The 11775-nt window shown below is 42.5% G+C and overlaps 1 pseudogene; it reads left to right on the top strand.

Moving 5' to 3' along the window:
• The first annotated feature begins 6755 nt into the window (after nt 1–6755).
• LOC147972892 (uncharacterized) lies at nt 6756–11225 on the top strand (annotated as a pseudogene).
• Nucleotides 11226–11775: the final 550 nt, after the last annotated feature.

The raw sequence follows: 11775 nt of genomic DNA, 5'->3' as shown, positions 1-11775 counted from the left end.
TTCTTGGACCCATTCTTTCTAGATCTATTAACAGTCTTTTGCAAAATTAATTTGAGTTCTCTATTGCTCAATTCTACTTGACCACTAGACTGTGGGTGATAAGGAGATGCAATTCTATGATTAACATCATATTTAGCAAGCATTTTACGGAAAGCACCATGAATAAAATGTGAACCACCATCAGTCATTAAATATCTAGGGACTCCAAACCTTGGAAAAATAACTTCTTTAAGCATCTTAATAGAGGTGTTATGATCAGCACTACTAGTTGGAATAGCTTCTACCCACTTAGTAACGTAATCAACAGCAACTAAAATATGTGTATATCCATTGGAGGCAGGAAAAGGTCCCATATAATCAAAGCCCCAAACATCAAATGGTTCAATAACAAGTGAATAATTCATAGGCATTTCTTGACGTCTACTAATATTACCAATTCTTTGACATTCATCACAAGATACAACAAACTTACGGGCATCCTCGAAGAGAGTAGGCCAATAAAAACCGGATTGCAATACCTTATGTGTAGTTCTATCTCCAGCGTGGTGTCCTCCATAAGCTTCGGAGTGACACTTGCGTAGGATCTGTTCCTGTTCATGCTCAGGTACACAATGTCTAATAACACCATCTACTCCCTCTTTATAAAGATGTGGGTCATCCCAAAAGTCATGTCTCAAATCATAGAAAACCTTTTTCTTTTGCTGGTATGTGAAACTAGGTGGTATAAATTTAGCAACAATGTAATTAGCATAATCAGCATACCATGGAGTAGTGTGAGAAGCATTTCTGACATTTAATTGTTCATCAGGAAAACTATCATCAATATGTGGTGGGTCATCAAGAACATTCTCTAGCCTAGACAAGTCGTCTGGAACGGGGTTCTCAGCTCCCTTTCTATCAATAATATGCAAATCAAATTCTTGTAGCAAGAGAACCCATCTAATAAGTCTAGGTTTAGCATCTTTCTTTTCTATAAGGTATTTAATCGAAGCATGATCTATGTGAATAGTTACTTTAGAATCAACAATATAAGGTCTGAACTCATCACAAGCGAATACAACTGCCAAAAATTCTTTTTCAGTAGTAGCATAATTTCTCTAAGCATTGTCTAGAGTTTTACTAGCATATTGAATAACATTTAATTTCTTATCAACTCTTTGCCCTAGAACAACACCTACAACATAATCACTAGCATCACACATAATTTCAAAGGGTAAATTCCAATCAGGTGGCTGAACAATAGGTGCAGAGATCAATGCTTTCTTAAGTATTTCAAATGCTTCTATGCAATCATCATAAAAACAAATGGTATACCTTTTTGTAATAAATTAGTCAGAGGCCGAGAAATTTTTGAGAAGTCCTTAATGAACCTCCTATAAAAACCGGCGTTACCAAGGAAACTTCTTATACCTTTGTCCTTGGGACACGACATCTTTTCAATAGCATCAACCTTAGCTTTATCAACTTCAATACCTCTTTCAAAAACTTTATGCCCCAAGACAATACCTTCATTAACCATAAAGTGGCACTTCTCCCAATTCAAGACAAGGTTAGTTTCTTCACATCTCTGCAAAACTCGACCAAGGTTGCTTAAGCAATCATCAAAAGAGGATCCATAGACGGAGAAATCGTCCATGAAAACCTCAAAAAATCTTTTCACAAAAGTCAGAGAATATAGCCATCATGCATCTTTGGAAGGTAGTAGGTGCATTACATAAACCAAAAGGCACATGTCTATAAGCAAAAGTACCAAACGGGCAAGTAAAAGTGGTCTTAGATTGATCACCAGCTGACACGGGTATTTGAGAGAAACCAGAATAACCATCTAGAAAGCAAAAATGTGTATGTTTGGATAATCTTTCTAGCATTTGATCAATAAAAGGTAAGGGGTAATGATCTTTTTTAGTAGCCTTATTTAATTTGCGGAAATCAATTACCATCCTATAACCTGTAATAATTCTTTGCGGAATCAATTCATCTTTATCATTAGGAACGACAGTAATACCTCCCTTTTAGGGACACAATGGACAGGACTTACCCACTGACTATCAGCAACGGGATAAATTATACCTGCCTCAAGGAGCTTTAGTATTTCCTTTCTTACCACTTCTTTCATCTTAGGATTCAGCCGTCGTTGGTGATCACGAACTGGTTTGGCATCTTTCTCCAAATTTATTTTGTGTTGACATAATGTGGGGCTAATGCCCTTAAGATCATCGAGAGTATATCCAATACCAGCACGGTGCTTCTTTAGAGTTTTCAATAATCTCTATTCTTCATGCGCTGAAAGGTTAGCACTAATAATAACAGGATATATCTTTTTCTCATCAAGATAAGCATATTTAAGAGTATCAGGTAACGGTTTGAGCTAAAACACGGAATCACCTTGGGTGGAGAAGGATCCCCTAGGATTTCAACAGGCAAATTGTGTTTCAGGATGGGTTCCTGTTTAAAGAATACTTCATCTATTTCCCTTGTTTCATTCATAAACATATCATTTTCATGGTCTAGCAAATACTGTTCTAAAGGATCACTAGGAGGCACGGCAATAGAAGCAAGACCAATAATTTCATCTTTACTCAGCAATTCCTCTTCATGGTGTTGTCTACGAAATTTAGAGAAATTAAATTCATGAGACATATCACCTAATCCAATAGTAACAACATCCTTTTCGCAATCTATCTTAGCATTAATTGTGTTCAAGAAGGGCCTACCAAATATAATGGGACAAAAGTTATCTTGTGGGGAACCAAGAACAAGAAAATCAACATGATATTTAGTTTTCCCACACAAGACTTCAACATCTCTAACAATCCCAATTGGTGAAATATCTCTATTGGAAAGTTTAATTGTGACATCAATATCTTCTAACTCAGCAGGTGCAATATCATGCATAATTTCTTTGTATAAGTCAATAGGTATTACACTAGCACTAGCACCCATATCACACAGGCCATGATAACAATGATCTCCTATTTTAACAGAAATAACAGGCATGCCTACCACATGTCTATGTTTATCTTTCGCACAAGGTTTAGCAATTCTAGCAGTTTCATCACAGAAATGAATAACATGCCCATCAATATTATCAGACAAGAGATCTTTAACAATAGCAATATTAGGTTCAACTTTAACTTGCTCAGGAGGTGTATAAGTTCTAATATTGGTTTTACGAATCACAGTTGAAGCTTTAGCATGATCTTTTATCCTAATAGAAAAAGGTGGTTTCTCAACATAAGCAGTAGGAAAAAAATAGGATCATTATAAGTGACAGTCTTTTCTTCAACTTTAATAGGTGCAGCTACTTTTACTTCTATGGGAGGATGATATTTAAACCACTTCTCCCTAGGGAGATCAACATGAGTAGCAAAAGATTCACAGAAAGAAGCTACTATTTCAGAGTCAAGTCCATATTTAGTGCTAAATTTACGAAAAACATCGGTATCCATAAAAGATTTAACACAATCAAACTTAGGTGTCATACCTGACTTCTTACCTTTGTCGAGGTCCCATTCTTCAGAGTTGCGTTTAATTCTTTCCAATAAATCCCATTTGAATTCAATAGTCTTCATCATAAAAGAGCCAGCATAAGAAGTATCGAGCATGGTGCGATTGTTATCAGAAAGCCGAGCATATAAATTTTGAATAATCATTTCTCTCGAGAGCTCATGATTGGGGCATGAATATAACATTGATTTAAGCCTCCCCCAAGCTTGAGTGATGCTTTCTCCTTCGCGAGGCCAAAAATTATATATATATATATATATAATTGCGATCACGATGAACAAGATGCATAGGATAAAACTTCTGATGAAATTCCAATTTCAATCGTTTGTAGTTCCATGATCCCATATCATCACATAGCCTATACCATGTCAATGCATCTCCCTTCAAAGATAAAGGGAAGACCTTCTTCTTAATAACATCATCAGGCACACCTGCAAGCTTAAATAATCCACAAACTTCATCCACATATATTAGGTGCTCATCAGGATGCATTGTTCCGTCTCCTGCAAAAGGATTAGCTAGCAGTTTTTCTATCATACCCGAAGGAATCTCAAAGTACACATTTTCATTCTCAGTAGGTTCAATAGGTTGAGGAGCAACTCTTTGCTCTATTGGTCGGGGTGAAGATACCCCGAACAAGCCCCTCAGAGGATTACTTTCCATAGTAACAAGTGACAGTAAATTTCAGCACACTATATAAATTTTTCCTTACCAAATTCCACCTACCAAAGGCACTTCACTCCCCGGCAACGGCGCCAGAAAAGAGTCTTGATGACCCACAAGTATAGGGGATATATCATAGTCCTTTCGATAAGTAAGAGTGTCGAACCCAACGAGGACCAGAAGGAAATGATAAGCGGTTTTCAGCAAGGTATTCTCTGCAAGCACTGAAACTATAGGTAACAGATAGTTTTGTGATAAGATAATTTGTAACGAGCAACAAGTAACAAAAGTAAATAAAGTGCAGCAAGGTGGCCCAATCCTTTTTGTAGCAAAGGACAAGCCTGGACAAATTCTTATATAGAGAAAAGCGCTCCCGAGGACACATGGGAATATTGTCAAGCTAGGTTTCATCACGATCATACGATTCGCGTTCGGTACTATGATAACTAGTATAATGCCCGTGCGTTGCTACGGGCTGTGTCATGAATATATTTTTACGGTTGCATATATAAATGTAATGCATGTCAAATTTTGCATGTATAAAAATGATATTCTGTGACAATTGAAAAGTAATTGAAATCCATTCAGTTTGCGAAGTTCATAAGAAATCCAAAAATATTGCATGCTAAGAAATCTAATAGAAAGTTGTATGTAGAGTGCAATAATCCAACTAATTATTTGTTACAAACTTAGATCTACTTGATGGGTTTAAGATATTCCCATATAATGTGAGGACTGTTGTCTTTAACTTTATTTGCATGGTACAATGTGAGTCGCCCGTGCGTTGCTACAGGCTAGAATGTATATATGTCAAAACTCAATTCTCCCTCATATGCTCGAGAGTGTCCGGACATCAAACGAACGTCCATCAGGCTTCCCAAAATTCAACTGTCTAAAATAGTCTGGTCTCCCCAAATCCCAAGCACAACAGAGTTAAAGTCCTCGGCTTGACATTCGTGCTCGCATTTTTCTAGATTTATTTCAGGCCTTCCGGCGGTGTGTGTTCAGAGGAGACGTTCCCGAGGACTATGAAGGAGTCTGTGGCGACTTGATAATGTGTCAGCTCAGTTTCTTGGAGGTGCTCATAGGGATAAGGTGTGCACGCGTGCATTCATATGGGTGAGTGTTTGTGTGTATGTATGATCGCCTGCGTTTGAACTGTGTTAAAAAAAGATACATCCCATTGTGGCATTGCCCATTGGATGGTTTTGTTTAAGAAGGATCTTCATTTGGTTTCTTTTAGAGTTAATTAAAGAACATCACATATACTCTCTTATCTTGTGGTTGACCTCTTTTTGTAATTCTTCCTCCCTCTCTTTTTATATTACCATGTAAACCTCCTTCCATCTCATTGTATCTGTTAGCCTAGCCCAAACTCTGTACTCTTTTGTACATTTTCCCTAAATTATTAGTGGAAAATCTAAATATCATAAGTTAGGTAGATGTGAAGGAAAAAATACAGATTTACACTTATTTGTATAGATAGACCACCATGGACAGGTACTCCAACAGTAATATGTATGCTACACAAACAGAGGCACTCAAGCCTAGAGATCGCTTTCTCATCATCATCTTACAACAAAAAACAAGCCTCGTGCCAAATCCTCATGATGCTAGTCATATATGTTTGAAACTTGCTTTTCTATGCAAATTGATGAACTGAACATTTGATTAGCAGCTAGCTTGTTGATTCACTTAGCACCGTGTGGTGATCTAGTCTATTAAGTTGACTGTACCTAATAAGTTTTTTATAGTTTGCAAAAATTTATATCCACCCAACAAAATTCATATTGGTATCATTCTCTAGATATTAAGATTTACATGCAGAGGAAGGTTGCCCATTGCTTTTACACCTGATAGTTGGTTCGTCATCTCGAATTATTGCTAATCTATTTAGCTTGGAACATCTCTCTTCCTGATAGTCTGATTAATATACTCACTTGTTTTCAAAAATATAATATAAATGGATGTTGTTGGATACCTCCAAAAAATACCTTTAGAAATAATATCATATTTTCCCCCTTTTTTGCTTTTTCTTCAAGAGACAACTTAAAAACAGGCATTCATTTTTGTTTTGTAAGCCTATCTATGACAGTATCAAATGCTAACACTTACCCAACGTTCTAGAGATGAATGTTTGCATATGCCTATATGACAAACAAGTACGTAAAATAGAACCAAAATGCCAGCATATTTGAAATATAATATGTGCAGGATGGAGGGGAATTGCACAATTCAATCCCTACCTTTTTTCATGTTATCGCGTTCCTTTGAACCAGAGACCAGCTATCAGGGTACATGATATACACAATGTTAGAGTACGTAATGGGCCTAATGGGCCAGTTAGTCTTAGGGTTAATTAGAGATAAGAGTCGCTTTCTTAGGGGTAAAGTAAGCCTTGCTTGGGAGTCAAGTAAACCTCTGTATATAAAGAGAGGAGATGTATCAATCTAATCAAGCAAGAATTAAGAAGGAAATCCCTTCCCTCTTGCCCGGCCGTAGGCAAAAGGTCCCCGGCCGGCCCTCTCGTGCCCTCCTTCTAGTAGTGCCATAACAATTTGGTATCAGGTAGCTCAGTTCCGATCATGTCTTCGTCGCCGCCCACCCCGTCGCTTCCGCTGCTGACTGTCACCACCGCACCGCTGGCCATCTACACCGCACCGCTGCCCTCCCCGTCCGCGCCGCTGGTCGCATCCTCCGGCGCCGCCACCGCCCAAATGCCGGCGCCCTCCACCACACCACCATCCACCGTCTACACCCCGGAGGAGATCACCGGGGTTCTCAACGAACTCATCACAGCCGTCCAGGGGATCCGGCTGTACCTGGCCAGCCCCTACGGGCAGCCGCCGCCCCTGCCGCTAACCGCCATCGCCGGGCCGCCGCCCCTGCCGTGGTACTCGCCGCATCCAGGGGCCTCTGCGGCATTCACTGGGGCGCTGCTGCCCCAGCTACAGCTGCTGCCCGCCGCCGTCCCGCAGTGGCCGCAGTGGCCGGTGCCGGCTCCCGCCGCGCCTCCAATGCCCATCGCCGCCCCCGCGCCGCCGTGGCTGCCGTGGCAGCCGCCGCACCAGGCGGCCTTCGCCACGCTCGCCGGGCCACTGCAGCTGCCATCCATCGCCACCACCGCCCAGCCCTGGCTGCAGTGGCAGCCACCGCTCCTGGCGGCCTTCGCCGCACCCAGCGCTCCGCCGCTGCCCAGTGTGCCACCGCTACAGCCGCTGCAGCTGCAGCAGCCACCGCCGGTCAGCTCCGGCCCCACATCGACCGTGCCGGCAGGAGTTCCGCTCCACCAAGTCCAGTCCCCGTCGTCACCGTCACCGCTTCTGTCTTGGATCGCTACCCACCACGTGTCGGCGGCAGTGAGGCTGCAGGCTACTGCGCGCAGCCTCCTAGCGCGTCGGCGTGTGCGGGAGATGCGTGGTCTGCAGCTGCCGGTCCTCCAAGTTGCCCTTCACTGCGCAAAGAATCTCGATCTCATCCGCTGCGCCGGGGATCTTGGGCATGCGGTTTCCCCCACGGGCAGCGGGCATGCTATTTTCCCCGCGGGCAGCGACCTCAAAGTCTGCGACATCGGCGGTTGGGGGGGCGCACCCCTCGTCATTCTCCATCGCAAGCCTTCCACTCTTCCCTGTGCGGTGCAGACCAACAGCCGTCCGGCAGGAAGAAGGCATGGTGTCACCGACAGCAGCGCACCACGTAGCTCCACTGCATTCCGTCACCGGCTGTCGCGAGGGCGCCTCTGCTGATCACTCTTGCGACCACTTCCAGGTGGTCCTACACATGCACTCCTTTTGTCCAGATGGTGTCCATGGGATCCATGTGGCTGTACACGTGCACGTCCGACGTGCGGATGGTGTCCACTTTTTGTTAAGGGGTCCAAAATAAAGCGTCCCAGTCCATTTCAGGTTGAGAATAATAAAACAAGACGAGATGTAAAAGGCTTGTTTTTAGGTGTTAGGTGTGTTGCGTTGAGTCATGGTTATAAGTTGGTTAGGCTGCAGCTTGAGGACAACCTGCATGTCCAGGTGGGGTGTAGTGTTAGAGTACGTAATGGGCCTAATGGGCCAGTTAGTCTTAGGGTTAATTAGAGATAAGAGTCGCTTTCTTAGGGGTCAAGTAAGCCTTGCTTGGGAGTCAAGTAAACCTCTCTATATAAAGAGAGGAGATGTATCAATCTAATCAAGTAAGAATTAAGAAGGAAATCCCTTCCCTCTTGCCCGACCGTGGGCAAAAGGTCCCCGGCCGGCCCTCTCACGCCCTTCTTCTAGCAGTGCCATAACACACAAATCATTAAACTTTACAGTAAAATTCTTGGCTTGAAAAACCATGTAGCAGGGGAAGGGGAAGCACCATACTCTCAACATTATAGCTTCCTTGAGTGATTGGCAAGTAGGTTGAAAGTGGATGGTGATTTAGCAAAAATAACTGCATATCCATCTTCCATGTGTTCTGCGCGTCCACATGTTCTGCACATCCAGCTGAGGAGTTCAAAGAGCCTCATGTTAGCACTTGATGAAATCAATACATTAGCTACAGTGCAGATGTATTAGCACTTGATATACGATACTGACAAGAGGATCAGTTGTAATACAATATGTAATGCACATTTGTCCAGCTTATACTATGTCTAAATCAAATTATCCAAAAAGTACCTTTTTGTCTTACTTCATGTGGCATTTTAGCAAATGGATATATCTCAAAGTAAAACTGACCACTAAAATTCCAACAAGAACCATGTCAAATGACTGAAGATGTATTCTTTCATGAAGCTTTCTCATATAATTTGATGTAATCATATTGCAAGAACTATGCTTCTAAACTTTGTCGAGATGAGAATTCCTATCAGAGCTACTACAAAATAATCAGACCTGGTATCACCAAGGAGTATGTTTTATACCACATTAATTGGGATATGGCACATTGCCTTCTCCGGAAGCTAATCCCTACATGGAACTTAAGAAGTACCTCTTAAAATTTATCTCAAAGGAAGCATCGGCTCTGACGATCAAAGAAACTCACCATATACTGCTCCCAAATCCAAAGAAATTTCTTTTCTAAAGAAGAGATATATTTACTACAACACCAGAGGAATGATATTTTCTCACCTTCAGTCCATGCCCCATGGAAAACAATTTCTACATTACGCAAGCACAAATTGAAAATCCGGGGCTAAGATGTATATGCAATAGTTAGTTTACACTCTTGCATTACCAAAGCAAATGATTTGGTCACTTCCAAGTTCAAACATTACCTTGTCTAGTTCATCAGGAAAAAAAGAACATTACCTTGTCTAAAACATAACTTATGATAACATGTAGGTGCAAACCTTTCTTTCATATAAACTTTATAAAGTAATTTTTGGGTCTTAAAGGTTATCACATAGAACTTCAGTTCAAGTAGGAAATCTTGATTCAGGAAAAAAAACATTACTTGTCTAAGACCCAACTTCTGATAAAGTGTAGGTGCAGACTTTTCCTTCGTATACACCTTATAAAGTAATTTTTGGCTCAAGGTTATCATATAAAACTTCAGTTCATGTAGAAAATATTGATAATACCACAAGGAATAAACAGGAACGATTAAAAAATATAGGGGTCTGCATCCTAGCTTCTCCAAATGAAGAACTTCCAGATTGTGACCAACGCCGTAATAGAAACTCTGTGCAAGCTCCCGCCCTTCCTCTGGCTAATTACATCATCTCAACCAAATTATATTGTATTAGTTTACCTATGTTGAATGTCCAAGATGAGGCTGTTTCATGACAGAAGTAGGTCATATATGTCTTGGGCTGCATAATAATTAATTAAAAATATGAATGCCAGGAACAGTACAATGGTAAGGCAGGACAACAAAGAAGGGAACCAATCATCAACTGTATAACTGTACTTCCGTGAACCCACAACAATAATACATACGGGTAAGATCGTGTACAAATTCACAGTTCTCAAGAGATAAAAGTCTAAATAAAGTTGTACAAGTTCATAGTGTTTGGCTGTGACCTGGACACTGAGATAGGTGGTGGATATGCCGACGTCCTTGTCGAACTACAGGAGAATGCAAATTTCGAGTCCAACATGGTAGGACCATGGGTACCGGCAATTGTGGTCTCAATGTCTCAGTTCTGAAAGAGTAAATAAACTTTGAATAAACATAAATATTCAGTCTCGTACCTGACATTAGCTAATTTGCTACTTCTTATCTGTATAGACTGCAAATGTGTTACACACGTTGACCAGATATGCGTTTGACATGAATCTGCAATAAATCATCATGTACAAGTTAGACCACGTACGGGCTAATTTGCTACTTCCTATCTATATGCATGTTCTTGTGAGTTTGACAGGAATCCTTATGAATTGAATTTTTAGATTTGTAATCCTAGAATTGAAACTTACTGTACCAAACATCCTTCTTCCAACAGCTTAAATAGTACGGGAATAAAAATGGGCAAACTGTACCTGCCAGCACAAGGCAATGGAGGAACCGCAGTCCCGAATCCAAACTGTACCCGTCCAACTATGGCATCCACGTTGATCCACTCCACTGCGTCGATGGCTGGAGGATGAACGGCACATCAGCGCTGCAGGATGTGTGGGGCTTCGATGCAAGCGCTGGAGGTGGAATAGACAGTGGGAGTTGTTGGCGATCTCGGGGCGAGAGCTGGTGGTCGTTCGGTTGTGGGTTCTCGTCGTGGAGGGAGGGTAAGGCGGCGAGATCGGCTTTGAGATTGGCGGTAGAGGTTCCGAGGTTAACGAGTCCTCCGCGGGTGGATGAAGGCCAGGGGACCGTGACAACAAGGGGTGGAGGGAGGCCACCGATCGGAGCGTGGGGAGGAGGCCGTTGGAGTGCAGCGAGGCCGGCGGCATACACATGGCGGCGTGCATCCTCCTCTTCCCCATGTCACACACGTGTCGGTTTGCAGTCAGGGGTGCGTCGCGGTATGGGAGTGGAGGGAGGCCGCCGCCGGGCATGGGGCGAGGAGACGGCAGGCACGGGACGAGGAGATGGTGGGCATCCTCTACCTCCTCTACTCCCTCGATACATGCGGCGGCTAGGGTTTGGGGAAGGGGAGAGAGACGTACAGGTGTTTAACGGGTTTTTTTTGGTTTTGTATGTTACAAGGGAGAGAAAAATCGGTGGGTGAATAGGTGGGACGAGGGGAGGAGAGGTGGGACTTCCTTCGATCGATGGGTGGAAGCGAACGAACGAACGATGGTTCGTTCGATTTTTTTCGTGGAGGGAACTACCTGGGAGGTGGGAGGGAGTATGAAAATAAACCGTCTCGGGTGAGAGGGAGGTGGGAGGAAGTACCAAAGAAGTACCAAAAAAGACCGGGTGAGGTGGGATGAAAATAAAACCCGGAACGCGACCTACCAACTGAGACATTAGGAGTAGAGATTTGGTATGTGGGTGGACCGGTGCTTGGGTACTGCCCTTACTTGGACAAGCATCCCACTTATGATTAACCTCTATTGCAAGCATCCGCAACTACAACAAAAGTATTAAGGTAAACCTAACCATAGCATGAAACATATGGATCCAAATCAGCCCTTTACGAAGCAACACATAAACTAGGGTTTAAGCTTCTGTCACTCTAGCAACCCA

The sequence above is a fragment of the Triticum urartu genome, chromosome 5A, assembly GCF_056163025.1.
Source record: "Triticum urartu cultivar PI428250 chromosome 5A, HENAU_Tu73, whole genome shotgun sequence".
Lineage (NCBI taxonomy): Eukaryota > Viridiplantae > Streptophyta > Magnoliopsida > Poales > Poaceae > Triticum > Triticum urartu.
Note: the sequence above shows the minus strand (reverse complement) of the source record. Positions and strands in the feature narration are given on the sequence as shown.